This window comes from Bos indicus, chromosome 9, assembly GCF_029378745.1.
Source record: "Bos indicus isolate NIAB-ARS_2022 breed Sahiwal x Tharparkar chromosome 9, NIAB-ARS_B.indTharparkar_mat_pri_1.0, whole genome shotgun sequence".
Classification (NCBI taxonomy): Eukaryota; Metazoa; Chordata; class Mammalia; order Artiodactyla; family Bovidae; genus Bos; species Bos indicus.
Genome location: NC_091768.1, coordinates 69351957 through 69379830, shown reverse-complemented (window position 1 = coordinate 69379830; position 27874 = coordinate 69351957). Strand labels below are relative to the sequence as shown.

The window sequence follows — 27874 nt, the reverse complement described above, 5'->3', positions numbered from 1 at the left end:
CAAAGTCTTGGCAATTTAAGATTAAAAAGTATTTTTAATTTGATAAAGGATATTGACCAAAAGATTCCTACATGTACTCATAGACATAGGTACAAGGATATTAGTTTTGTTGTAGGTATTGCATATAGAAGCAAAAAATTTTAAATATATACATGTCCATTGGTAAGAGACAAGTTCCATACATTTTAACCTAAACATTTAGCTTTAAAAAAAATAACACAGATTGATAGGTTTCTTTCACTCTGTCTTATTTGCATATATATTATAAATGACCCTTCCCTTGGGGAAATTTTAATTTTTCGCTATGGGTTTTCTTTACCCCTCCCCCCGCCGCCCCCCCTCCCCCCCGCCCCCCCCCGCCCCCCCCCCCCCCGCCCCACGCCTTGGTTAACTCTGGACAACCTGCTGCTGCTGCTGCTACGTCACTTCAGTCGTGTCTGACTCTGTGCGACCCCATAGACGGCAGCCCACTGGACAACCAGACAACCTTATTAATTTTCTCTGTGGTGTAAGGATTACACACTACTCTTATTTTCAAAGTCTATCCTTGTCAGTTTGTGTTTTCTAAGACATACCAAAAACCTTTTATTTTTTTCTATTAAAGCTATAACTGAAACCAACTGGGAAACCTGTACTCTGAGGTCACAGTTTCTGGAAGTCCAAACAGGTGTCAGTGCAAAAACAGGAAAGCTGCTTGACCTGGTTGATAAGATTTATCAAAGTTGGTGGTTTAGTTAATAGGTGTTCCAATCAGACTATTCTCACATCTTAAACTTTCGTTCTCTGAAAAACTCCCATGTGTCTGGAATTCTTCCTGCAAATCCCTACTCTACTCCGGTCAATAGAGCACCTAGTTTAACTTGCCAAGACAGCTTTGCTTGACATCACTGAGCTCAAACAAATAATCAGATCTTACCTCAAAGTCACATGTCCATCCACCTTTGGAAGATTCTACTCAGTCATATTCTTTTAGTTCACCTACATTTTTTTTCTAATTAAGTACTTGACACGTACAACCCATTAGGGTGAATGTTATACTCCTACAAAGGGTACATGAGGCTCTCAGATGAAGTATGCATTGTTTTTTATATATAATACTTTCACTAAGCAACTACTTACTTAGGTGTCATTGAACAATAGGTTAAACAGTTGTAAGTCAAGTGCTACTCTTTTTTTTGGTGGGGGGTTGGGAATGGGGTGGCTCGCCAGTCTGTGTAGCACATGGTGCATCAGATGAAAATATTTCCTCATGTTGACTGAGTTTGAATTTGAATAAATCGAATTAGCATGCTTTGGGGTTTTTGCTTTGCTAAGGCTTTCTGGGAAAGTTAAGTTTAAAATAATAAATGGATAAAACATTTAATAAACTAACAATCTTATGAAAACCTGCAGTGAATCCTAACTCAAGCTCCTTTTTAAAGTCTTAATGCCTTTGGTCATGTGTTTCCTCCTAAAAGCTACCTACCCACTTTGTCCAATTTCCATGAATACCCTTAATGAGAATTTATCATTCTTTTCCTTATATTACTAGTATCTTCAATTAGAACTATTAGAACTATTCTGCCTGTTTTCTGAGATTAACCTCAAGATCTTCCCTGTTGTATCATTCTCAGTGAGTTTTGATTTTATACAATGACTTGAAGCATGTTACTTCTTTTCCTATTTTCTGGAAGAATTAGTTTAGCATTGCTATAATTTCAGGATAGGCTTGTGCTCAGTCACTTCAATTGTGTCTGACTCTTAGTGACCCTGTGGACTATAGCCCACCAGGCTCCTCTATCCATGGAATTTTCTATACAAGAATACTAGAGTGGGTTGCCATGCTCTCCTCCTGGGAATCTTCCTGATTCAGGGATCCAACTCCTATCTCTTGCACTGCAGGTGGATTCTTAACCACTGAGTCATTGGGAAAGTCCTATAGACAGGCTAATTGCTATTTAAAAAAACCAACCTCAAAATCTTATTGGTGCAACCATGATAAAGGTTTATTCTGCACCTACTTCTTGCCCATAATCCAATGTGGGTTATGGATGGGGATGAGGAAGGATTCTGCTCCATACAGTCATTCAGGGATCTTGGCTTTACTTACTAGAGAATCTATCATCTCAGGGCTCAGAGTTCTCTGGGTCCTCTGCATCTGGCAAATGGAGAGAGAGAAGCGGCATGAAATATCATACAGGAGATTTTTGAATAGGAACTATTCCTAGAGGCAGTTTACATCAACTCTAACCACATTCTGTTAGCCAGACCCACTTACATGGCCACACTTAACTGCAAAGGAGGCTCAGAGATGCAGATAGTTTTGTGCTCTAGAGGAAAAGAGAATATGGCTTGGTAACCACATAGCCTTGTCTTTGCCATTATCTATTCTGTCAGCAAATACCTTTTTTATCCTTCTTTCCACACAAAGAACATATATCTTTCCTCCACTAGGGAAACGATGCAAAGTCTCATTCTATCATGGAATCCTGCACAATGTCCAGGATCTCTGGGAAACGGCAATCTTCTCCATTAGTATCAGTTGTGTTCCTTGTGCTCTAGCAGGCTTGATATGCTTATTTGCATTATTAGTAATAGCTGGGAATGGCCTTTCAAAAGGAGATTATCATCTCACAATGTGTCTTGGATGGAAAAGTGGCCTTGTGTTGCTTTTGGAGGAAAAACCTGTGGAAAATTTTACTATACATGGAAAGAGAGTGGTTGCTTAAAAAACCTGGCTTCTATGATGAATTGTTTACCAGGATGACTGCCAACAATTCTTCCTATCACTGTATACACCTCCCACTCCTCCTAGCAAGAGATGAAGTCTGTGAAGAAGAGATGAAGTCTGTGAAGAAGAGATGAAGTCTATGAAAGAAGTCTTCTCAAATTGGGGGTGGCTCTCTGACTTGCTTTGATCAACAGAATGGGACATATGTGTGGCTGTAGGACTTCTGGGTCTAGGCCTGCAAGGCCTTGCAGTTTTTGCTTCTACCTTCTCAGAAGCCAGGTGTCATGTAAGGAAGCCTGGGTCATCCAGCTAAGAGGCTGCATGGAGAGAGAGAGGCTCTGGAAGATGAGAGACAATGTAAAAGAGAAATTAAGCTCCTCATGTGACAGGCAGCACCAACTGCCAGACCTGGGGGTGAGGCCATCTTGGATCCTTCATTCATGGATGAGCCTCCCAAGCTGACACCACATGGAGCAGAGATGAGCCATCTTGCTGAGCCCTGCTTGAATGGCAGCCCCAAAGAATCAAAAGCAATAAAATGGTTGTCATTAAAATTTGGAGTTATGGAGTCACAGATAGATGAAACTGCTCCAGTGAGTGGCCAAGTGATAGAGTGACTCCTCTTGGCATTTGCATGGTGTCCTTGTAGCTTCTGGAAGTGGAACTGGGATGCATGCATTCACAGGGAAGCCTGAGATTGTCTCCATCAGACCGCATGCTAGGGCAGTGCCGGGTCTTCTTGCCTGTGCATCATGGAAAGAAGGGCAGGTTTCAAATCCAGAGTCACCCAGATACTTCCACCTGGTTGGGCTTGGTACCCAGAAGGCAAAAGATAAAAGAATGAATCACCAGCATAGTGAGATCAAGATTTCTCAGGAGCATGCCTGTGTGAGTGAGTGGGTAAATAAGAACACCAAAGAAGTCCTGGGTGAATTTATGGTCCAAATTGCCAGACTGGGTTTGCTTGCAGATGGTGCCCAGAATTAAGGTTGTGATGCTAAATTTGGATGTAGTATGAATCTCAGATCTGGTATCTACTCCTGTCTTGTTCTCAGTGTCAGTTTCGCCTGTTACTCCAATCTGTCTAGTGGGAAAACCCAGACTTGCTCTTATCAGTCTGCTTTCTGAGGGATTAATATTATCACCTTGTCTGTGTAGCCAGTGTTCCAGCCTGCTTATATCTCTGCATATCACCTGTTCAGGACCTTGTCCTGCTGTCTCTCCAGTCCCTTCTTCTTGCCCTGTTAGGACTTCTCTGTTTGCCTGGACTACCACCTGTTGTTTACTGACATCTGTATGGTACCATGTTCCACCTGTTTTCTTTACTTCCTTATAGCTCCCACGTTGTGATCTTCCTGCCTTCACTTCCTGTTAGGTCTTTGCTAAATTTGCTTCATTCCTTTGAGATGTTGGGGCCAAGTAAGGCTGTGTCCAAAACGGAGTATAATTCTTCTACATAATAGCCTTTAGATATTTGATAACAACCTTTCCATCACCTTTAATTGTCTCTTTAGGCTAAGATTTGCTGGTTCCCACATTATCAAGGTTACCCATCTATGGATATAATTTAACTTGTCAATATTCCTCTTAAAAGGTGATGTGCAGGGCTTCCCTGGTGGCCCAGTGGTAAAGAATCTGTCAATGCAGGAGACACGGGTTAGATCCCCGGTCTGGGAAGATCCCTTATGCCACAGATCAACTGTGTGCCACAGCTCTTGAGCCTGTGCTCTGGCTCTGCGGCTAATGAGCCCATGTGCTGCAACTACGGAAGCCCACATGCCCTTGTGCTCTGCAACAAGAGAAGCCACCGTAATGAGAAGCCTGCACACTGCAATGAAGAATAGCCACTACTCACTGCAACTACAGAAAAACCTGTGCAGCACCGAAGGCCCAGAATAGCCCAAAATAAACAAATTAAATTATTTTTTTAAAAAGTGGTATACAGAAGTGATTTGCAGACTTTAACAGATGATATAGCAGGGACATAATTTCCTCTGATAAGGACATTATGTTTTATACATTATGCCTACATTTAATTTATTACATTGCATTAACATTTTAAAAGGGTTTCATCACAGGTAGATTAAGGTTCTATGGGTCCTAAATCTTATATAATTTTAGGGATTCTTTAAAAGAATAAAACGACACATGTGAAGTTAGTTTCAAGGTCTGCATAGTTTCAAGACCTGTGTAGTTTCAAGTCCTCATTTCATTGTAAATCTGCCTGAAAGTTTATAATAGTATTGTCTCATAATATTCCCTGGTCTTCTTTACCAGAACTGCTTTCTAGTCAGACTTCCTCTCTGTGGTAGTTAACATACCCTATTAAGTTTTACTCGAGTACTTAGCATAGGGGGCATTAAGTAAGTTAACTCGTGTGGGACAGAGAACAATCCCTGGCATACAAAGCAAGCAATAAATGTTAGATTTTATTATTTTTATTATTCACTGGCAAGACCTTAGCAAGTAACTTATCTTCCTGACTCTTACTTTTTTTCTTTGATGTAATGAGGATAACACTTGCCCTGCCTTTTTCATAAACCTCCTGTGAGGATCAAAAGATAAAATGTTAATATGCTTTGTTAACTGAAAATATCATACACGTGAAGGTATTGTAACTGGTGTTTCATTTGACATTGGAATTTTAGAAAAGACTGTTTAGGAAAGAAAAGACTTGACTTTGGCCGAGGTGGAGTCTTTAAAGATCTCAGTCGAGGTGGGAGGAGGCAAAGAACAAGAGGTACATGTGTGGCCGACGCTGGAGGCAATGACCAGGACAAGCCCCACCGACGTGCCAACTTTCAGAGAAGAAAGGAGTAGAATCTGAGAGAAAGCGATCTAATTATTCAAAAGAACCGGAAGAAATCGTCTGTGTGTCTTTCCACAACTGGCCTGAACCTCGGGTTTCTTTTTTCCCCCGCCACATTCTGCTCTGCAGTCCAGGCTCCTAGGCCCCTGCCTGGAGATCTACCCACACTTTGGGTTCAGTATAAAAGCCCCTCTTCCTGGAGGCTTCCCCAATCCCTCCCGTGCCTCCCACAGGAGGAATAAACGGTTCCCTTTCCCTGTTCTCTCTGTGAAAGCATTTCTTCCACTCTAGACAGAGAAGAATCTAGTTTTCCTTATTTTTGTTTCACCAGGGCCTAGCTTGGGGTCTGCTCCCGAATAGGTGCTCAAGAAAGGTTTAGTCAGTGGATTCACTTTTAAGAAATAACTTTTGGAAGTTGATAAAAGGGCATTTAATATCTGGATGCGCGGGTAAGAGCGGCTTGAACACAGGCATCAGCAGTCATTATCTAGGGTAGCTCCCAGGGCGAGACGCGTCCTTTCCGCGCTGGGTACCCGGCGACCGCGAGCCGCTAATCCCGCTGAAAGAGTCGGTCGGACTAACGGGGAAGGGGGCGGGGCGTGGCCTGGCCGTAGGGGGCGTGTCGTGGCCCGCGGGGTTTCCGCACCGGGGGCGCGTCCGGCGGGGATGCGGGAGGAGCTTCCGCCGCGAGGGGGCGGGGCTGGGGCGCTAGTCCTCTGACGGCCCCAGCCAGGGAATTTCAATTTGAAACCTAGCGGAGGGAGGAGGCGGACGCGGCGGGCCGGCGACTGGGCTGAAGCGGGACTGGTCCCGGCGGCGAGCGAGCTCCTGAGTGCGGCGTCCGGGTAAGGAGGCGTGCGGAGCTGCGGAATGGCTGGCCCGGGACGGGGAAATCCCGGGGCCGAGCGTCTGGTCTCTGCGGATCTGCAGGGGCGGCTCGGATTTTTCCTGTGGCTGCAGCTGGGAAGCTGATCCCGGGCAGGAAGCGGTGGCGGGACGGTCCCACCGGGAGGGGGAGGGCTGCCGATGTTGGGGTTTTCTGCGGCTCCCTGTCTGCCCTTCTCCCCATTCCCGACCCGGGGACCGGTCCTGTTGCTACAGGCCGGATCCCTGCTTCTCTGCTCCACTGCGGTCCCCCTGCTTCTCCCTTCGTGAGAGCGGGGGCCGCGTCTGGTCGGCGCCGAGAGAGGTGGGGGCACGGTGAGGACTGCTCCGGCCTCACGGGGGTGCAGTGGGCTCAGGGTCACGCGTCCCAGGCCCCGCGGCGCGGCTGCAGGAGGGATCCGGCTCCATCCTGGGCGCGGGCCGCGGCGCGCGAGCCTGTCCCGATGCGGAGCGGCCCCCTCCTTCCGGGCCGGGGGCACGCGGCGGCAGCAGCGTTGCCCTTCAGCATGATGGTTTTGGAAGAGGAAACGCGGGCGGAGGACGCCACGCGTCCCGGGGCGGGCCGCGCGCCTGGGCACTCCGGGTAGCTGGGTTCGGGCGGCGTCACTCGCTCCGTCCCTCCAGACGCTGACCTCCCGACCAAAGTGGAGAAAAACGCACGTTTTGCTCTCTGATCCTTGCCGTCCCGGCACCCAGGCTATCTCACCAGCGATGGCTTATTTTTCTCCTCTGTTTGACGGCAGAGTTGGGAGCAGTTTTAGTTGCGCTGCTGGGGTAAGGACCAGGAGCGAGCAGGGTTCGAATCAGAGTCTAAATCCCCAGTAGGAGTCCCTGCCCCGGGCAGCTTGGGAAGAGGTCGGTCATAATTTCTGAGATCTCTCATCTCCCTTGAGGTCAGGGTGTTTTGGCGAGGTTAGAAGAGCCCTTGCCTAGTCTGTTATTTTGGGAAGGGGTCTGTGTGGATCCTTCCCTCTGACTTAGGACGCCTTAAATTGCATTCCCCATGAACAGCACAGCTGGCCGTTTTTAAGAGCTCTAGTGGGGTGAGAGGGAAGGAAGAACCTAGAGGATCTGTGAATGTATGTTCTCTTTTCTGAATCACATCCTTTCCTCAGTTTTTTGAACTTCTCGCGTCTGAAATGGCACGTGTATGCCAGGCATCTTGTTCTTGTTACTGTTAAAGCTTTTTTAAAAAAATGAATCATAACAGTTTATCCTTTATTCTTGCATTTTTTTCAGTTCTCTTTTTATTTTTCCCTTTTTTTTTTTCTTCTTTCACCGGAGTCAGCTATTTCTGTATTCTCGATTTATAATACTGTATGGAGAATTTGAGTTTTAATTCGCGTCCTATCACATTTCCTCTTGGGAAACTGAGTCAGTTCCTTGGCCGCAGGAACTGGGATTTAAAATTCTGTCTGTGAACAGGTTTTACTCGGAAACGAATAGTACTTAATCCTATTCAGTTTCCGTTTGCAGGACTCTGCTGTGAGAAATCACAATCTTCGATTGTGATAAGGGCCAGCTGAGTGCATCCATCAGGCTGACACAGCTTTTAAAGAGCTAGGTTGTGTCACCTGTCAGAGCTCCAGGGGTCAGTCCTAAAATTCAATTGGAGAAATCACCGTCAAATCTCAGATGTCTACTTTATAGAGGTTATTGGAGAACTGTACAAGTGGTAATGACTTGGAACAATGGGGTGGATTTAGGGCTAATTTAATCCTACCCTGTCTTCCTCACTTCTTGGGCAGAATTCCCACTGAAGTCAGTAGTGGTCTTGTGTGCAGAAGGACTGCTGAGAACAAGAGGCTGCTCATTTAGAGTAACAGGAGGGGACAGTTTCTTCCCTTTTAAAACATCCCTCTTTAAGAAAGACCTAGTCATAACAGTGCTTTAATCTTTTATTTCTAGTCAAAGTTAGACCTTCCAGAGAAAATAAGTGGTTGAGTGGAGCCCCCAACTTCAGATTCTTGATACCTAAATTGGATGGGGATTGCCTAAAACAATGAAAAGTGATTTAAAAAAATCATTTAATGAATTTCAGTAAAATTATTACTAACTTCAATAAAAAATTTAAACTGCTATATAGTATTCTCAACTGGGTATATATATTAAACTGGGTGTCTGTATATATATACATATATATATAACTGGGTATGTATGTTAAAATCTGAAACTTAATTCCAAGTAAAAAGGAGCAGATTTGCAGATTTAGGAGACAAATGCAAAGAGAAGCCCACCCTCAAACAACTATGGAAATATAAAACAAGAGAATTCAGATAGCCCTTGCTGTATTTGGAGAGGTAGCTTTCAGTTCAGTTTTGTGTACGTATAGGCTTTAATGACTGGGCCCATCATTAGATTTGGAGGTTTCTAAGTTAGTTTTATGTTGATCTGAGTTGGTAAGCTTGTTAGGTCCTTTGCTTCTTAAGTAACGTTCTTGTGGTTTACCCTTTCCAAATTACCCGTTCGAAAGAACTGAGTTTAGAAAACCTATCCAGTCACCAGATCTTAAAAATAGATTTTTTAAAAATCAGAACCATGTCCACGTGGACTTGCCAACCACTTGCTTTCAACTAAAAATACTTGCAAAGATGACAAAGCAGTCCTTAACTGGAATATTTATTGGTAAAATTACTCTGTAATTTAGTAATATTGTATAGTTATGTTTAAGGTCGGGTTTTACCCTGAATCACCACTCTCATATAACTGACTAGAGAACTACAAAGGTTCTGTCTTTGCCATTTTATTTAGGAATGTGGGGTTTTATGTTTTATATAGCCGAATGCTAAATATTTTTGAAGATTTGGTTTTGTTTCTGTTTCCACAGGAAAGCATAGGCCTTTTCCTTTGTTTTTTGAACTGACATAGTCTTTTTAGAGACTATGTGCGGACTTTCTGAAGAAGTACGAATTGCTAGTATCTGTATAAGGCATTAAGATAGTTTTTAGGGATCAATATTGCTGAGGATCCAATCTTGCATTTCTAAAAGTCTGTATCGTTTACTCAGAGAAAACAAAGGAAATGTGCTGACCGCCCCCCCACCCCGCCCCCACCTTTATTTAGAAACACATCCAGTGGCCTTGTTTTTTTCAGATTCAGAATTACTGTACCTAACCACTGGCTACCCTTACACATTTAAAAGCCTCAAGTAAATGTTTATGCTGGCTTCAGTACTCAGCAAATACTAGCCAAACTCTAATTTACTGCCCGTTTATAGAATCTTGGAATCTCAGGGCCGGACCTTTAGGAGTCAGCAGATCCACTCTCAGCCCTTTCCCAACACACAAACATTTCCAGCCTCTTTGGAAGGCCTCAGTTCATAGAAGATTTGTATATGATTCCCCCACAGATTCCAGACAGAGTGCCCTTTGGGAATGCCATGTTTTGGCATAAACCAGCAACCTGATACTCATAAGATTTCTATCATTCCTCTGACAGAGCAGTGCCCCAGATTAAAATAAAAAATGGAGTCAGTGCCTGGCATCCTTACATATAGGGGACTGGCTTCCAAGTGTAAATACTGTTGTTACTTAGATGTTACAGGTAAGCCAAAAAGGAAGGAAATAATTTCTAATGTCAACTAGAAATAAATGATGATGGTTAATATTTTTTTTTAATTTTTTTCTATAAAGTATATATATTTTATAGGAGAAAGGGAGTCCATTTGTAGAGTTATGTGAAGTGCCTATAACATTGTTGGTACTTAATAATTTGATGAAAGTTTATGTAATATATTGGAAGTGCATTTAGTGAGGATTTTTTGAAAGTTGGAATTGACATTGTAGAATCTGGTACGGTTGCATGTAGAAATGTTATGTAGGTTATATTTCATATAGAGGATTTGGTTTTCTTACTCTTATTATTTCCTTTTGTTCTGTGGTTGGCTTAATCTATATAGGTTTCTTAGATGCATGTTTCTCATGTCTAGGAGGGTAGATAACCTGTACTTGATTTTCCTAAATATCTGATGGTTGGGATATCATTGATTTAAATGAGAGTGTTAGTGATTTTTCTCAATTTTCTCATTTTTTTTTTAAAGTGATGTTGCTTTCCCCTTTGTATGGGGTAGACCTCAGGTGGCTTATGAGTACATCCATACTGCTTCTGCTTTTAAAAATAATTATTTATTAAATAAATACTTGATTATGCTGGGTCTTTGTTACGTCTGTGGGCTTTCTCTAGTTGTGGTGCGCAGGCGTCGCGGTGGCTTCTGTGTGGAGCACAGGCTCCAGAGTTTAGGCTCAGTAGCTGTGGTCTGTGGGCTTAGTTGTGCTGAAGCACGTGGAGTCTTCCCGGAACCCATGTCTCCTGCATTGGCTGGCAGATTCTTAACCACTGGACTACCAGGGAAGTCCTTTCTGCTTTTTATTCCCCCACCAAAGGTTGAATTTGGACTAATTTCATATACTTAGTTACTTTTAAAATAGAAATATGTTTCATATCACATATACTCTGCATTTTGGTATTATTATTATTATTTTTTACTTCAGTGTATTGTGCATATGTGCTAAGTAGCTCTAGTTGTGTTCGACTCTTTGTGACCCTGTGGACTGTAGCCTGCCAGGCTCCTCTTGTCCATGGGGATTCTCCAGGCGAGAATACTGGAGTGGGTTGCCATTTCTTCCCCTAGAGGATCTTCCCAGGGATCGAACCTGCATCTCTTATGTCTCCTGCATTGACGGGTAGGTTCTTTACCACTAGTGCCGCCGGGGAAGCCTGATATCTAGTGTATTAGATAGAGCTATAAAGGTCTAAATGTATATCGATTGCCTCAGAAATAATCTTTACAGTAATATGAAATCAATTTGAAGAATAAGAATTATCTTTTTATTTGCTCTGAGAACTATCATAAGATTTGCTTTCGTAGCCCAGTGGACATTTCACATTTATAACTAAGTTGAATGTCATGGGGATGGTTTTAGTTCTTTCCAGGTTAAGAACCAGAGGGCATGGAAAGAGTTCCAAAATGATTTTGTCACATGTTCATCTGTAGGACCTTGTCTAGGTCAGTTAGGGGAGTTCATTGTATTGATATTTAAACTAAATTGTTCATATGTTTACGAAAAAGCCAGCTTCCTCTTGCTTTGCTCTTTTTATGGCCTTTATGTCTACTCTGTGAAAGAATTTTCAATACTTGAAGACTTACGTTACCCTCTAATTGCCTTTTTCCAAGAAAAATTGTGATTTTAAAAACTTTTCACATAAGTCTGATTACCAACTCTCTAATCATTTTTTCCAAGCTCTGAATTCAGGTTTCTAGACCTCCTGATGAGAGCTGAATCTGGACCTACCACCATGATAAAAAAGTGCTAAGTTTAATCATGTTTTTGAGTTTCCTGTAGTCTATTAATATATGTACACATCCCAGTATCCTGAAGTACTAAATTAATATGTAATTTACACTTGGCTTTAATTCTTACATCTTTTCCTTTTTGTCTAGTCTACTTGTTTTTCATCTTCACTTCATCCCCCTAAGGTACCAGAAGGGAGGGTGAGAATCATTTAGTTTAGATTCTTGACCTTGAGGTGAGAAGTGTGGGTTTAGTGGGGAAGATATTGCCCGGGGTGAGTGGGCCCCACAGATTCACGAACTGCCTGAGACTGTTAAGTAAAGTGTGTATGTGTGTCAGAGAGAGAGAGGGATTTTCGGGAGGAGATTTTGAAAGGGTTTTGGGAAAACAGAAAATGTTAAAAACTGCTGATGTAGTTCTATTCTTATTTTTGAGATTAGAGAATCAAAGTCTTAAGAGATTTCCTTTTTTTGTGTGTGTGTTACCCCATTGCACTTTCATGCCCCCACTATTGTGCTTATTTCCTTTCAGTTGAATTCTTTTAGTTGTCCCATTTTAGCCCATTGTCAAGGTTAAACTAAATTCTGATATAATATTGGCCTCTCATTTTCTTACCTTGAACTTAATGTGCCGTTATTTCCTTACAAATTTCTTTGGTGAAAATATTAATTAGAAGAGATCAGTGACAAGTCCACACATTGGTGTTGGTTAGACTGCCATTTATGCCAGTGGAACCTTAGGTGAAATACTTTTCAAGGCCTCAGTTTCCTTATCTTCACTATGGGGATTAATAATCATAACCTACCTCAGACAGTTAGAAGAGGACTAAATGAGCTAGTGCTTATAAAATGCTTCACACAGGGCCTGGCCTCTGTGAAAATTGTTAGGTTAGGAAAAGATCTAGTGAGTTTCATATGAAAATGTGTAAGCAGTTTTTTGTTTTTTGTTTTTTTTTGCAGTGATCAGGAATAATTATCTATGTGGAAGTACAGTCTTTGATATGAAACTGTAATTTCCTATGGTAATCACAAGTTAAAACCACTTTTTTCACAGTTTCAGTACAGTATCTCTAGAATTTTTTTTAACAAACTACCCACTGCTTTTGGCAGTGTTTAAAAAGCATATAGGTGGAAAAACTGTTTGGATCTAATTTCAGTATCACAGACAGATTGTAGTCTTTTTTATTATGTTGCTGGAGGTAACTGATTTGGAGTATAAAATTTGTATGTATATGCTGTCATATTATAACTTCCTCTGTAACTTCAGTGAGCTTGGTGCAAGAAAGTTGTTAATGAAATTTTTATTGATGGTGTTTAAATCTCTACATATGGCATTAAAATATGACCTTTTTACATCCAGTACATCTTTTTTACATGAAGTAGATCTGCAGACATGTTTTCCCCATAACAGTGTTTTACCTTTCAATTAGTTGACAATGTTAAGAAATCAGGAGGTTTCACAGAAATATCTTTTTTAAAAAAGAAATTTTATTTATTTATTTATTGGGCTGCACGAGGTCTTAGTTGTGGCATGCCAACTCTTAGTTGTGGCGTGTAGGATGTAGTTCCCACATCAGGAATCTGACCTCGGCCCCCTACATTGGGAGCATGGAGTCTTAGCCACTGGACCACCAGGAAAGTCACAGAAGTATCTTCATTTTAGGTTTCTCTGGGGAAATTGGAGGACCTTGGCAAAACTGGGCCCCCATTCCTCTCTTGGAGTGCTGAGGAGGTCCTGCCCCATCTAGCACAGATCATGCTCTCCCTACTTGGCCCAAGTCCCTCCCATTTTCCTTCAGATTACCACTGGACCGTTCCATTCATTTGCATCAAAAACCTGGCACCTTTAGACTGTTGAGTTGAAAACTCAACTCAATGAGTTTTCATTGAGTAAATGAAATGAATTTCACTAAGTGAGATGTAAATTCAGTAAAATGAGATGAATCTCTTTTTACTAAATAGCAGTTTTGAAATATGCAAAAAGGACCCAGTCTCTGTGACTTTCAAGAAGGTGTCCCGGGCAGTGGGGCTTTTCTACCTTTAGGGCCAGAGGTCATCCCCCACCTCTCCCTTAGCAAAGACTGACCTCTGGTTCACAGTCAGTCATGGTTTCTGGAGCATAGCATGCAGTAGATCCTCAGTCAGATGTGGAAAGAACGCTCTTCCGAGGTTCTTCCCAGAGTTCGTCACTCCTTCTCAGAAGCAGATTGCCTGGTTCTCTGAAGCTTAGTGTGACACTGCTGTACCCCGTAGCTGTAACTTGTTTGTATGTTATTCAGGTTTTTTAGAGGACCTTTTATTTTCATTTCATCACTCAATATTTTGGTATATATATCTAGGAAGATAACTCTTTGGTAGACATGACTGGTGTACCATCATCACACTGAAAATTCCTTAATTTCATCAGATATTCAGTTTTTGATATTCAAATCTCCAGTTATCTTAAGTATCAATTTTTGAAAAAGCTAGTTTGAATCCAGATTGGTTTAAGATCCTCATGTTCTGATTGGTTGGTACATCTTTTTTAACATTTTATGTTGGAGTATAGTTGGTTAACAATGTGTGTTAGTTCTGGTGTACAACAAACAGAGTGATTCAGTTATACATATGCATGCATCTATTCTTTTTCAAATTCTTTTCCCATTTAGGTTGTTTGGTTAGTGTTTCTTCTAAGACTGATAAGCTCTAGTTTCCCCTTCATCTCTTTATTTCTCCTTGCAGTAGTTTGTATGTTGAAGAAATTTGATTAGTTGTTTTATGTGGTTTCTCACAGTGTGAATTTTGCTGATTTCAGCCCTCTAGCGGAGAAGGCAATGGTACCCCAGTACTCTTGCCTGGAAAATTCCATGGACGGAGGAGCCTGGTAGGCTGCAGTCCATGAGGTCTCAAAGAGACTGAGCGACTTCACTTTTCACTTTCATGCATTGGAGAAGGAAATGGCAACCCACTCCAGTGTTCTTGCCTGGAGAATCCCAGGGACGGGGAGCCTGGTGGGCTGCCGTCTATGGGGTCGCACAGAGTCGGACACGACTGAAGTGCCTTAGCAGCAGCAGCAGTGTAGTTAACCTGTTCCTTTTCCTTTGTATTTTCTTTAAATACGTAGTTGGATATATGAAATTGGTCTAATTCACTTTCTTTATTTTCTTCCTTCTTGTTTTTATACTATTCCTCCATGATGTAGGCTTCTATTTGACACTTCTTGCTTGCCTTCCATCCAGCCTTCATCCTGGCTGGAGGTGCTGTCCCACCAGCTGTGTTGTCTTCTTTGTCTGCGCTGGACAAGTGCATTTTATGCTTGTGGCTTAGCCTTGTTCTAGGTTTCATTGTGTGTCATCTGATAAGGCTGGAAGCATTGATAATAAACAGGTGAAAAAGGAAGAAAATTAACCTTTGGAGCACAGACTGAACAACAACAGCCAGCTACTGTAGTTGGTGCTTTATACATGTTAATATCCCCAATCCTTCTTATAACAACACCTTGAAATAGCTGGTATGCTCATTTTACAGATGAAAACTTGAGGCTTAAAACCAGAATAATTTGCTCAAGGGCACCCAGCTTGTGTGCTGCTAAAACTTCTGTTTCTTCTGCAGGGGAGGGTGAGTTACTTGCTTTAATTGATTAATGCTTATTACTCTGTAGAACTCGAAGATTTCAGAAATTTATTGGCATCTACAATATCTGACTTAACAAAAGGGAAACTTGTTTTCCTAACTGGTTTCTGCCTTCTCGTTTCTTTTGTTATGGTGTGATTATGAAGCAGAGTCCTGCTTTTAGCTGCATGATTCTTGAATCAAGCTGGAATGGTGAGAGCCCTCCTCATCTTGCTTTTCACATTAGTGTAATGTTGCCAGGCTGATGTTTCAATGTAAGAAAAATGTCCCAGAGTATAAAACACATCAGAATAAAATGTGTGCCTCCTTCCTTTTCAGTTTTTATTTTTTAAGCAGTTTTACACTTTTTGTTACTTCATTCACAGTGCAAATGGCATTCCCCAGGGGGCTAGTATATAATTTAGAAAGTCAGGTACTAGTGTAGGGATTATAAAGAAAAGCAGCAGACACCTGCTTTTCATGTCCCTTCATGACAGATTTCTGCTCCTTAGAGGCAACTACTTTCAGTTCTTTTGGTTTTATTATCTATGTGTTTTGTTTAAAACCATGATTTTCTTGCTTTTTCCATTTTAGACAGTAGTAGCTATTGACTTTCCACCTTGGTTGGGGTTATTCTCCTTTACTGACTCCCTCATCCCCAACAGAGATGCACACTTTTCTCTCTTTCTACAACACATACAGTCAGCAGCCAAGCTGTGTATCCTGCTTTGGCTGCATATACTTTCTTTTACAACTTTTTGCTTTATCCTGAAGTTAATTGCCTACTTCTTCCTCATTTGTTTAGTTTTCTTTGTTCCTATCCTTAATTTAACTCTAAACTGTGTTGAAAACCATATTGCAAACCATTTTCTTTTTTTATTAAGGACATCCTTCCTGGGCTGGTTTATTTCTAGAACTGCTTTGCAGTGCCTGTGTGTGTGCTGTCACCTCAGTCGTGTCCAACTCTTTGCAACCCCATGGACTCTAGCCCGCCAGGCTCCTCTATCCATGGGATTTTCCAGGCAAAAATACTGGAGTGGGTTGCCATGCTCCCCTCCATAGGATCATTGAAATTTCTCTTTTCCTTTCTTCTTAACTTCAGGGTGCCAGACTTCTTCTTTATCTCTTACTTTACATGAGTACATCCTCCAGTAGTTTCCCAACAAAGTGCAAAAAAGGTGAATTTCTTGAGACCTTGTTATTTAAAAGCAACTTTCCCCGCTCTTAAAATGCCTTTTTGTACTCTCAATTTGAATGCATTTATAGTGTGGCTGGGTATAGAATTCTAAGTTAGTGGTTACTTTCCCTCTGAATTTTGAAGGTGTTGCTTCATTGTATTAATATTTTAGAGCATCCCAATGTTCTCTTGAGAAGACTGACTGGATTCTAGTTTCTGATTCTGTGTATGTGCCTAGTTTGCTTTCTTTAGAAGTTTTCAGGATTTTTATCTTTGAACTTGGTGTTTGGAAATTTCATGATGATGTGCTATGATTTGGGAGTCTTTTACTCATTGTGCTGAGCACTCACTGGGCCCTTTCAGCTGGAAACGCTTGTCTTTCAGAAATATTCCACTATGATAATGACTCCCTCTTTGTTCTCTGTTCTTTCTGGAACTCCTGTTAATTTGGATGTTGAGTTTCCTGCATTGCCTTCAGTTTTGTTACTTTTTTCTCTCTGATGTCATCTCTTTGTCCTTTTGTCCCCTCTTTTCGGAAATTACTTCAGTGTTTTCTTCTAATCTCTCTATTGAACTTTTTTGCTTTCCTATTTTCTAAGCTGTTCCTTCACTACTGAATATTCTTTCTGATAATGTCCGTTTCTTTTTTCGTGTCTATTGTTTCTCCAATCCTGCCCATCTCGATGTCCCCCTTTGCTTTCTCTCTGTCTGAAATGTTCTTCCCGCAGATACCTGCACAGCTTACTGCCTTAGCTCCATCAGAGTTTGGCTTCCATGATCATTTATTTGAAACTACAACCCAGCTCCCACCTCCTCTACCCCAGTGTGTCCTGAATCCCTTGTGTTTTCTTTCTTTCTTCTGCAATGTGTATTGCTGTCATCTGATACCCTTATATTTTACTTTTTGTTTATTGAATCTCCTCTTACTAGAATGTATTCTTGCCTGGAGAATCCCAGGGACAGAAGATCCTAATGGGCTGCCATCTAAAGGGTCGCACAGAGTTGGACACGACTGAAGCGACTTAGCAGCAGCAGCAGCAGAATGTAAGCTGGATGAAGGCAAATCTTTCTGTCTTCTTTTGTCCAGTATTTCTGGTACCTACAGCAGTGCCTGTGCAGAGTAGGCACTTGGTAAATATTTGTTGACTGAGTGACTGGACCTCCCTGTTTTACTGTGTAGAACCTCACCTCTGCCCTCTGAATGCAAAGCCTTTCTTTTTTAAGTTCTGTAGAGTGAACCTCTTGTCTTCTGGCTGCCAAGGTTTGATGAGAGTGTATGTGTAATTTAAACATTCCTTGCCCTTATTTCCAACAGGTCCCTGTCTTCAACTCTCTCTCATATCTCAGCCCTCAGAAGTTTCTGGAAGTTTCAATTCCTAAGGCTCTCAGGGCTTCTCCAACAATCACATTGTTTTTGGTAGGTTCCCACCAGAATAGCAATTCAAGTTTAGACTTTCTCTGCTCTGCTAAGTCAGTTACTTTGTACATCTGTTTTCCATCTTCTAAAATTCTATTGATATATCTCATCTGCTGGCCTGTCCCCTCCCTTTTTCTTTCTTTTTGTGGGTTTGTACCTTTTTTTTTTTTCTTTAATTTTCCTTCTGTCATTTAGTGTGGTTTTGGGAGTGAGCAGAAATTAACTCTTGTTCAACCCACTGGTTTTAGAGTTTTCAATTGATAAAAATAAATTTCCAAGATTATTGTGGTACTCACAGTTGGTAAGAACTGCAGCCATAATAAAATTGTCCTTTTTCTTCATGCCAGAAACTGAGTTGAACTTCAGTTATATATAGAGAGAAAAACAGAAAAGTCACGCGATTGAGTCAACCTCTAGGGTGGGTGGGAGTGGGTGACTGATATGTCATTAAATAAGAAAGTGCTTCTTAGGAAGAGCTCAGAAAATGTACTATATTTTTTTTCTTGTGATATTTCAAGGATTAATTCAGTACACACACTTAATCTTATATATTTGAATCTAGATTTAAAAATACACAATAGAAACCAATTTGATGTGTATGTATCAGAATGGCAACCTTATTATGGAATTTACTGAATATCTTAGTGTGTCTCTTTAGACTGACACATGATTGGCATACATAAATTTGAATATTCTTTGACTATTTGAATATTCTTTGGTTATTAGAGGAAACTTTGAACTCATGGGGGTTCTGTTAAATAATTTAAGGGTGAAAAATTTCATTACTAGAGCATAAATAGAGAGTGGGATTTATTCTAATGGGAACACACACATTAGGGGTTTTTGTGTGTGACTTTTGGGAAAAGTGAAACAAAAATGGAGGTTCTGAATAAGGTAGTGGCTGAAAGGTCTGAGAAGCTCTAGGATGATCCCAGGGCTCATGAGTACATGTGATTAGTGTTGGTTAAGTTGCTGAGTGGGTTTTAGCAGTTTATTAATTCAAATACTTTATACATTAATGTAGAGGAAGTTATAGGCAAATAGATCAGGGCAGTATCTGCCCAAAATGTGGTTGTATGTTAGAATGATTTGAGGTGGTACACAGATAAATCTTTTTCTTTTAATGGTTAAATACACATGTCAGTGTTTATCAGAAAAATACCCAAGTATTCAAAACTATGATTTCATTGATATTACGTACTATAAGGCTAAAGTAGGTATTTTAAAGTGTCGATATAAGGAGAAGTGTCACATCAATAATAATACAGTGGCTGTTTGGATTTGGCAAAAATTATAAAGTTGGTCTGATTACTAAAGGTTGATAAACTTTGGCCAGGTTTAAAATAAGATTTCTCCTAATAGATAACAAAACTGTAAGTATGCTGACTGTGGCATAGACTTCTGTTTCAGGTAAGGAAAGTGAGTTAGGAAGGAGTTAAACGTTCTCAAAGCCATTCAGCAATTTAGTAATGGAGCTTCAGGCACAGCCAAGGTCTCCCAGTGTCCAGAGTTGTTCCCTCTAGTGTGTGTGTTCTTTTGATGTTAATGGAGTTGCCAATTGAAGTTTTCTTGGAGAACTCAGGAAGCCTGCCAAGTTTTATAGCTGTCTGTAGCTTTTATATATTTTATCTTGAGCCCTGAAGGTAGACAGAGCTAGGTCTTCCAAAAATAGTTCAATAAATGTGTCAACGTTTTGAAATACTCTTGAAAAAACAAGGAAGTAGAAGTCCTATGGGATTATTGGAAAACGGTGCCAAATGCTTTCACAAGAATTTGAAAAGCAAATGTGGCTCGGTGGTCATATGCTAGACAATGGTGCATATTCAGTCTTCATTTTGGAGCCCATTTTTATATGATAATCTTTTACTTTTCCCCAGTACTCTCTGTTTAATTGCTTTTAGACTCTGGGAGGCAAGCTGCTAAATGAACATCTTCCTTAAAAAGTGTTCTTTAATTCACTTCTCTTAGGGAGAAAAAGGCAGACTTCTTTTTCTTAATAAAATGAATCCAAATTGTGTATGGGAAAGGTTAGAGTGCCAAGTAATGAGTTGGGTCTCTCCACTGACAAAGGAATCAAAAGTTTATCCATGGGCTTGTAACCAGAACTGTTTTTGGATCTTGGCCATTAAAATCAACATCAGCAAAGCCGGAGTCCTAATTTCCTTAATGCTAAGATTGTCTGTTTTAAATTACGCACAGAAGGGAACGTGAACGTTTTTCTTCCTTCCGCCCTCTCTCCCCACCCCCAAACAGAAAAATAAAGGTGCGGGGAAGATAGTCTCCGCTAGAGCAGCTCTGCGGCGAGCGGCTGCCGCTGTGGGCAGCATGTGTAGTGCAGACGTGGCTCCAACTTTTCTCCTAATTGAGGCCAGCTCACTTTCATCCTCAGTGCGGCTGACTTAAATGGAAAGACTTGAGGGTGGAATCTAGAGCATTCTATAGATCTGTGATCTGTGTTACTTGCTCTGCGCAGCACACATGGAACAGTGAAGGATAATATGGCTCTTTTTTCTTTTTTTCCTCCACTCCCCAGTGTGGCTCTTTAAGACTTTCTCTTTTTGTTGCCGTTATTAGGTTTTTTTAAAGTCATGTTTTTACTGTATCTGATTATGTTTTGAAGTGTTATTTTTTTTTTTTTTTTGAGAAAAAATGTACCATTATCAGCAATAGAAGAGTATTTTTCTTTTTTAAATTTTTTATTATGGAAAAAATTAAAAATATTCAGAAGTATAGAGAAGCCTCACCCAGCTTTGACAATTACCAGCACAGGGCCGGCCAGTCTTGTTGATACACCCCACTCTCATGACTTTGAAGCAAATTCCGGATACTATATAATTTCATTTGTAAGTAGGTAAGATTCCCACCCTCCCCCTCCATTGGCATGTGCTCTGTGGTCTCCAAAATAAAGTTCATGTTCATTACTGATTTTGTAGAATTACAGAAATTAGTTCATTTACGTCGTATTCAGTTGTCATGCTTTTGGAATAAATACCTGCATATTTATTGTTTTGATCAGTAAAAGCAATTTCATCTGAGTTTTAACCAGTGAAAGCAGTTTCATCCAAATGCAGTACCGTGGACATAAAGGAAATGCTTTAGCCAGTGCTCAAAAACGTAATTCCTAAACCAAATCTGAATGGATTTTCAAATTCTAGTGCATTCTCAAGGTAATGTTGATCTTCTATGAATTGTTTTTCCATGGCTCCTGTCTATGTTAATGCTAGATTTTAATGTTCTTACTTATTTTTATTTCTGTTGTTTTATTTATTTAATTGAAATATGACTGATTTACAGTGCTGTGTTTTAGGTATACAGCAAAGTGATGCAGTGATTTTCTTTTTAGATTTTTCTTTTTTCTTTCCCTCTCTCAGTTCTTTTTTCTGCCTCTCATTCTTTTGCTTAGCATAGTTTTGTGGCAATATGTTGGAATAAGACCAGGTGAAACATTTTTTTTTTAGCTGACTGAAATTTAATGGGACTATGTGGTTATAAAATCATAGCAACTTGCCATATGTGTAGTTCTGTCTGGCAGTACAGTGGGGAAAGTATATGCCTTAAACAATGGTCATATGTTCGCTGTGAAATCACATGTAAAACATTGATTGGCATAATAGCCAAAGCTGACACTCACTTAATAGTTGAAGTACTTTTCCTAATTAATAAGCATGCCTTTTATGTTGGAGATAGTTTACTTTATATTTTGTTTTAAATTAGAACGTAGTTTAATATATATTTTGTAAAGATATCACATATTGAATTAGAGAATGCTGATAATGATAGATAATAGATAACATTTCTTGAATACTTAGTATGTGTCAGACACTACCCTATGGGTACTTTTACACATATTATGCATTTAATCCTCACAGAAGTCCTGTGTGGTTGGTACTGTTATTCTGGGTTTGCCTCTTAAGAAAACTGAGGCACCATAAGATTAACTAATTTGCTCAAGGTCACTTGGCTAATTAATGGCAGAGTAGGGATTTGAGCCAGGCAATCTGAGTCTAAAGTCATGACTACTGTCCTACTATTATCCCTGAGAATATGTAAATTCCTCTTTGTACCCTATCTGTGCTTGAGTTCCCCTCCCCAGAGGAGCCCTTTTGAACCAGAGCCAATTACACCATTGTATGAGGTTATGATTTGATTACTGGGTGGGTATTTTTCATTGAGAAACTTGAAAGCTGTTAATGTGGTTCTACTCATGTTCCTTTCCTGGCTTTAGTTATAAAGGAGAAGGCAGGAAAAGTGGAAGCGTGTGGAAAGTAACGTGGTAACCACTGAAGTGGCTTCCTCCCCCTCCCCCACCCCCAATAGAACGTGGAGCCCATCTGGAATGCTGACAGGTCACAAAGGAGCTGTTGAAGCCAGTACTTCAGAGTACCGCTGAGCCTTCAGTTGAGTACCTTGAAGTGTAGGTGTATTGGTGGAACGTTGGTCTTCGTTGGGCTCTCCTGAGAAGTGTAGACTTTTGTCAGGGGTTTGTGTTGGGTCTACAGTGACTGGAATTTTAACAGACCAGGTATCTGATATTCTTCCCCCTCTCCTTACACTTTTTTTTTTTTCCTCTTCTGAAAGTAGCAGAGGATAGAAAGAAAATAGTTCACCAGTTACTAAGTGTGACGTTGGGCAAGTGACATTGTTCTTGTGTCTGTTTTTCTCTTTAAGTGGTTCAGTTGTCATAGGTCCAGATCCACTTAAGATATTGTCTGTGGCTCATTTATTTGTCTCTGTAGAGAAAGTAATTTAAGATGCCTTTCCGTATAGGAAAAACATAGGCATAGAATTTTGGCAAAACATTTGATAATGTTTTCATGCTGTCTGAATGGTAGCATTAGGGAAAAACTGTGTGTTAGGGGGAATCTATGGTGGTGTTTGTTACTGAAATTTTAATCTTTGTCATCTTCTATCCAAAATATTTTTGCCTGTAATTTTCCTGATGACAGACAAGGACTGCTAATCAGATTTACAGATTTCATGGAAGTGTGTAGGGAAACATATATATATATATATATATATATATATAAGGCTTATATAGATTGTCTTATTAGCTACAAAATGGGTTGAAATAAAGAAGATGAAAGTTGTTGGAAGTAAAGGTTGTCTATTATAAGGTTTTTGAAAGAGAAACAGGATAGCTTGATCTTCTTTTCAATACTTTTGTTTGAAAAGTAGTAGATATCTTTTTATTCCTTTTATTGACTTCTGGCCTCACCACTGCAGTGGAATTGTTCGTTTCCATGTTGCCCTGGAAACAACAGAGATTGCTCTGTCGTCAAGTCCACTGAACGCATTTTCCTTATATTATTTTTGATATTAGTGGCCAACCATATTGTCTTTGAAATTCTCTCCTGACATGTTAGGGCTCTTTTTCTATATTCCTTCTGTTCTTTGCAAGATTTATATATTCTTTCCGTTCTTTCTTTTCTTCTGACTACCCCTTCATTTATTTTCTGTCTTCCAGGGTTCTCAGTCTTTGATTCTTAGCCTTGACTAATTTCGTATCACCCATGATTTCACCTACAATCATAATTTGTTAACTCAAGTCTCTCACCAGGCTGTCTTTCTTTTCAGCTCTGAATTCTTATATGACTTAGAGGAATCTACCAATATCTCAAAGGTTTTTTTTTTTTTTAGTGAATATGTGAAATATCTTGTGTTTAACTTGGAATAATTTGTTCATTTTTAGATACTACATTTTAAGTGATATGTTGTATGCACTAAGTATGTTTTTGTTCAGTAAGAATGAGTGGAAGCATAGATACACTGAGTCCATGTCCATGGAAGGGTTCCTGGAATGATCAAGTTAGGAGAAAACACAGCAAATGAGGAGCTAGATGTTGAAACAGCTGAAAGAGCAAGACTTGCTGGGGTGGGAGGCCTGTTGAGACTGTCTTTTGAGCACTGGCTTTCTAACTTTCTTAGGACAAAATCCACTATAACAATAGATTTTGAACCTTGACCTATGTGTGTATATATGTGAATAACAGACATGTTTTGTAGATTTAGTTCTTAGCCTTACTTATGTGCTGTATGCTCAGATTTTCTTTTCTAAATAATGATGATAAAATGTCAGTTAACAAACCACTAACTAGATTTTACAACTCACCAGTGACCTGTGATCTGTTTATCCTTTTTACATGGATAAAAATAAGAGATTCAGAGAAGAGAAGTTTCCTACCCATTATGAGAACTTTTTAACAGTTGAAGCAGGCAGAGAATGGAATGGATTGCCATAGGAAGCAGTGACTTTTCCAGGGTTTGAAAGACCCCAGGGCTATGGCTGATATATGTTGAGATTTGACAGAAAACAGCAAAATTCTGTAAAGCAATTATCTGTCAATAATAAATAAATAAATAAAAAGACCCCAGGGCTGATAGTCACCTCTTAAAAGGTGTGGGAAAGAGTCAATGGGTGAGGGATGGGACGTTGTGACCATTAAGGTGTCCCCCAAGTCTAAGATTTTCTGGTTCCCATTTTGATAAAATTTTTTATTTGATAAGCTAACTTTATTCAATGTTTTTTCAACGAAGAGCTTTATTTGGGAAGTTTTAAATATATATAGAAGTAAACTGAATAGTATAATGACACCCCTCATCCCAACCCATGCAGTCTTATCACTCAGCTTTAACAGTTTATCAGCTCATGGCCAGCCTCGTTTTATCTACGTTTCTGTTGCCTTCACCCCAACTGTATTATCTTGAAGCAAATCCCAGGCATCTGATCATTCAAATATAAGACTTTTAGAAAAATCACAATACCATTATTACACTTAAGAAGTTAACAGCAAATCTTTAATATCAAATATTAACTCCATTCAAGTTTCCATTTGTTCTTGTTTTCTTTTAGTTTTTTTTTTTTTTTTTTTTTTTTTTGCTGAAATGGAGATCCAAGTTAGGAATCACACATTGCAATTAGTGATTCTTTTTAATCAATAGGTTGTCTCTTTTGTATTTCCTTGTAATCTAGTATTTTGAAGAAATTGGGTTGTTTGTCCTCTCTTGTTCCCTACAGTTTTGATTTTGCGGATTCCATCCCTGGTTTAGTTTGACCTGTTCCTCTGTCCCATAAATTGGTAGTCATATCCAGAAGCTTTTATCAGCTAGAGGTTCAAATTTTAAAATATTTTTTGGGTTGTTTGTCCTCTCTCGTTCCCTACAGTTTTGATTTTGCGGATTCCATCCCTGGTTTAGTTTGACCTGTTCCCATGTCCCATAAATTGGTAGTCATATCCAGAAGCTTTTATCAGGTAGAGGTTCAAATTTTAAAATATTTTTTGGCATGAATATTTCATTAGTTCTGTTCTTTCTTAAAATTGCTCAGGGTATACCAGATTTAATTGTAAGGATGATTGGTTTGGTTTCTTAGTTCTTCATTTTTCAAAGTCATCCTAAGCCCAGTTCCCCATAAAAACAGATGGAATCATTTAGAAGTTTGGGAAGATGATAATCCTACAAACACCACATCCAAATACAAATTACAAGTTTCTTGTCCAGCTTCATTTCCAAAAAAGAAAGGGAAAAAGCAGATGCCTTGGTAATTACTGCAGACCGCCAATCAGGTTTTCAGCTAAAGTGAGACATTTTACAGTAAAGTCAGTCTTGATTATTCTAGCACACTATGGAAACCTTGCAGTTTTGCTGGTTAAATTTCCCACTCAGTAAGCAAGTATTGTCAGTGGTTACTCCCCATCCCTTTCTTCCTTGGCGGTTGGAAGTAAAAGAATAAAAATGGGAAGATGGCAGGTCAGAAAGGAGTGTATCGTGGTTTGGTTGCTAAGTCGTGTCTGACTCGCTGTGACTCCATGGGCTGCAGCACACCAGGCTCCTGTGTCTTTCTTTCACCATCTCCTGGAGCTTGCTCAGACTCATGTCCATTGAGTTGGTGATGCCATCCAACCATCTCATCTCTGTTATCCCCTTCTTCTCCTGCCTTCAGTCTTTCCTAGTATCAGGGTCTTTTCCAATGAGTTGGTATGTATGTGAGGAATCAAATAACTGTGTTCTTTGGTGATCCTTTTGAAAGATATTGGTAATCTTCTTCCTATTTTTTTATTATGGAAAATTTCAAATGTACAAATAGAAAAGATAGTATAATGAGTATCCATGTTTCCATTACATAGTTCCCCTACGCCCCTCATGTTCAGCACATTTTCCAAAATTGGGTCGGGGGTCATGCTATATAATTCAGCAGAATCTTTGTTTCATTTGTTGTAAGACTTGTAGCATAGGCCTTACATCTTTTCTTCTTTGTTTTATTTGTGTTGGTAAATCTTTTGCTGGATTTTATTTTATTTTGGTTCATGTTTATTATGTTAGGTCTTAGGTGAAGAAGATTCTATTTGATGAAGATGCTATGATTAGGCTTTATTCTTTGACTTCTGTTTAAAATTTTTTTTTTTTATAATGGAAGCTAACATAAATGTAGAGAGATGGAGAGAGTAGAATAATGAATTCCCATGTGCCCATCTTCTAGGTAATTATCAACATATGGTCAGTTTTGTCTCATTTATGTGCCTGCAAATCCCTGTGTTCCCACCCTGTCACGCTGGATTGTTTTAAAGCTGATCCCAGACATTATATTGCTTTACCCATAAATGCTTTTTTGTATGTCTGGTAAGCATTTTAAAAAAAAAGATCAAACCCACAATCCTGTTGTCACATCTAAAAAATTTAACACTTCTTTAACATCAAATATTCAGTGACTATTCCTGTCTTCCCATTTATTTCATAAATGTTTTTCTTGTTGGTTTCTTCAGGTTAGGACCCAGATAAGGTCCACATTACAGTTGATAATGTCTCTTAAATATCTCAATATGTAGTTTCTTTCTCCTCTTTTTCAGTTCATTTGTTGAAGAAACTGGGTTGTTTCTTTAGAATTTCCCACCTTCTGAATTTTGTTGATTGCGTTCCTGTGATAGTGCTTAATTTGTTTCTCTTGTCTGAGTTTTCTGTAAATTGTTAGCTAGATCTGATGCCTAATAAGACTCAGAGTTGATTTTTGGTGGTATTGTTGGAGAATCCATCAGAGTTGTTGATATTTATTTCTTATTGCACCACTTCAAGATGTATGGCAACATATGGTTGGCCCGCTGTCTCCCATCCAAGTACTAACCAGGCCCAACCCTGTTTAGCTTCTGAGATCAGGGCACGTTCAGGGTGGTATGACCGTAGATTGTTGGCTCGCTTTCTGAGATGAAGGTTGATCAATAGGCTCAGGTATTGTCAGCCAGCTCAATCCATCCATTGTAGTTTCTTATGGAGCTTTTGCCTAGTGGTTTTTAGCTGCTGCTGATAATCTTTGCCTAGATAAATTGTTTCATTGCATTAACTTCTAAGCATGTATTTTTTCTTCCGAATTACCTAAATTATGGAACTCATAACATTTTGCCCCAATGTCTTCATTATGTATTTGTATAAAATGAAAGTTTTTGCATTTAACTGGGACACTAGTATCGTATATAACAACTGCCAATAGTTCTCTAATATTATCTGATATTGAATTTATATGAAAATCTCTCCCATCATCCCTATGACTTCCTTTATCAAACTAGGATGCTGAGGGAGCACATATATAGTTATGTCACTTAAGTCTCGTGATTTAAAACAGTCCTCCTCCTTTCTCTTTTCACTGACTTTTTCTGACAATGACCTGTTGGAAAGATGCAGGATGGCTGCCTAAGGACTTGTAGAATCTTTCTTTTTTTCTGGGTTTGTCCGATTGTTTCCATGTGGTGATATTTACCTCAGTCTTCAGTACTCTTTATTTTCTGCAAAGTAGAATTTAAATCTAAAGGCATGATTAGATTCAGAATAAACATTTTTGGTAAGAGCACTTAATAGCAAAGTTGTATATTTCATATCATATCAAATCAAGACCCACATAATATAGTTATCCCACTATTAGTGAAGCTAAGATTAAGATGGTGACTAAATTCCTCATTTAGAGTTATATTTTTCCCTTTGTGGTGGGCAAATAATCCCGGGGTAGTGAG

The 27874-nt window shown here is 39.7% G+C and overlaps 1 protein-coding gene across 19 annotated transcripts in view; it reads left to right on the top strand.

The window, feature by feature from the left end:
- Window positions 1–6230: 6230 nt before the first annotated feature.
- Window positions 6231–27874, top strand: part of EPB41L2 (erythrocyte membrane protein band 4.1 like 2) — a 209702-nt gene continuing 188058 nt past the window's right edge. For 18 of the 19 annotated variants that reach the window (XM_019967427.2, XM_070796163.1, XM_019967433.2 and 15 more), the window contains exon 1: window positions 6231–6364. The gene's annotated coding sequence lies outside the window, so the exon portion shown is untranslated. Of the gene's footprint in view, window positions 6365–18329; window positions 22402–27874 lie in introns of those variants that run through there. The other variant, XM_070796153.1, reaches the window with a different exon arrangement.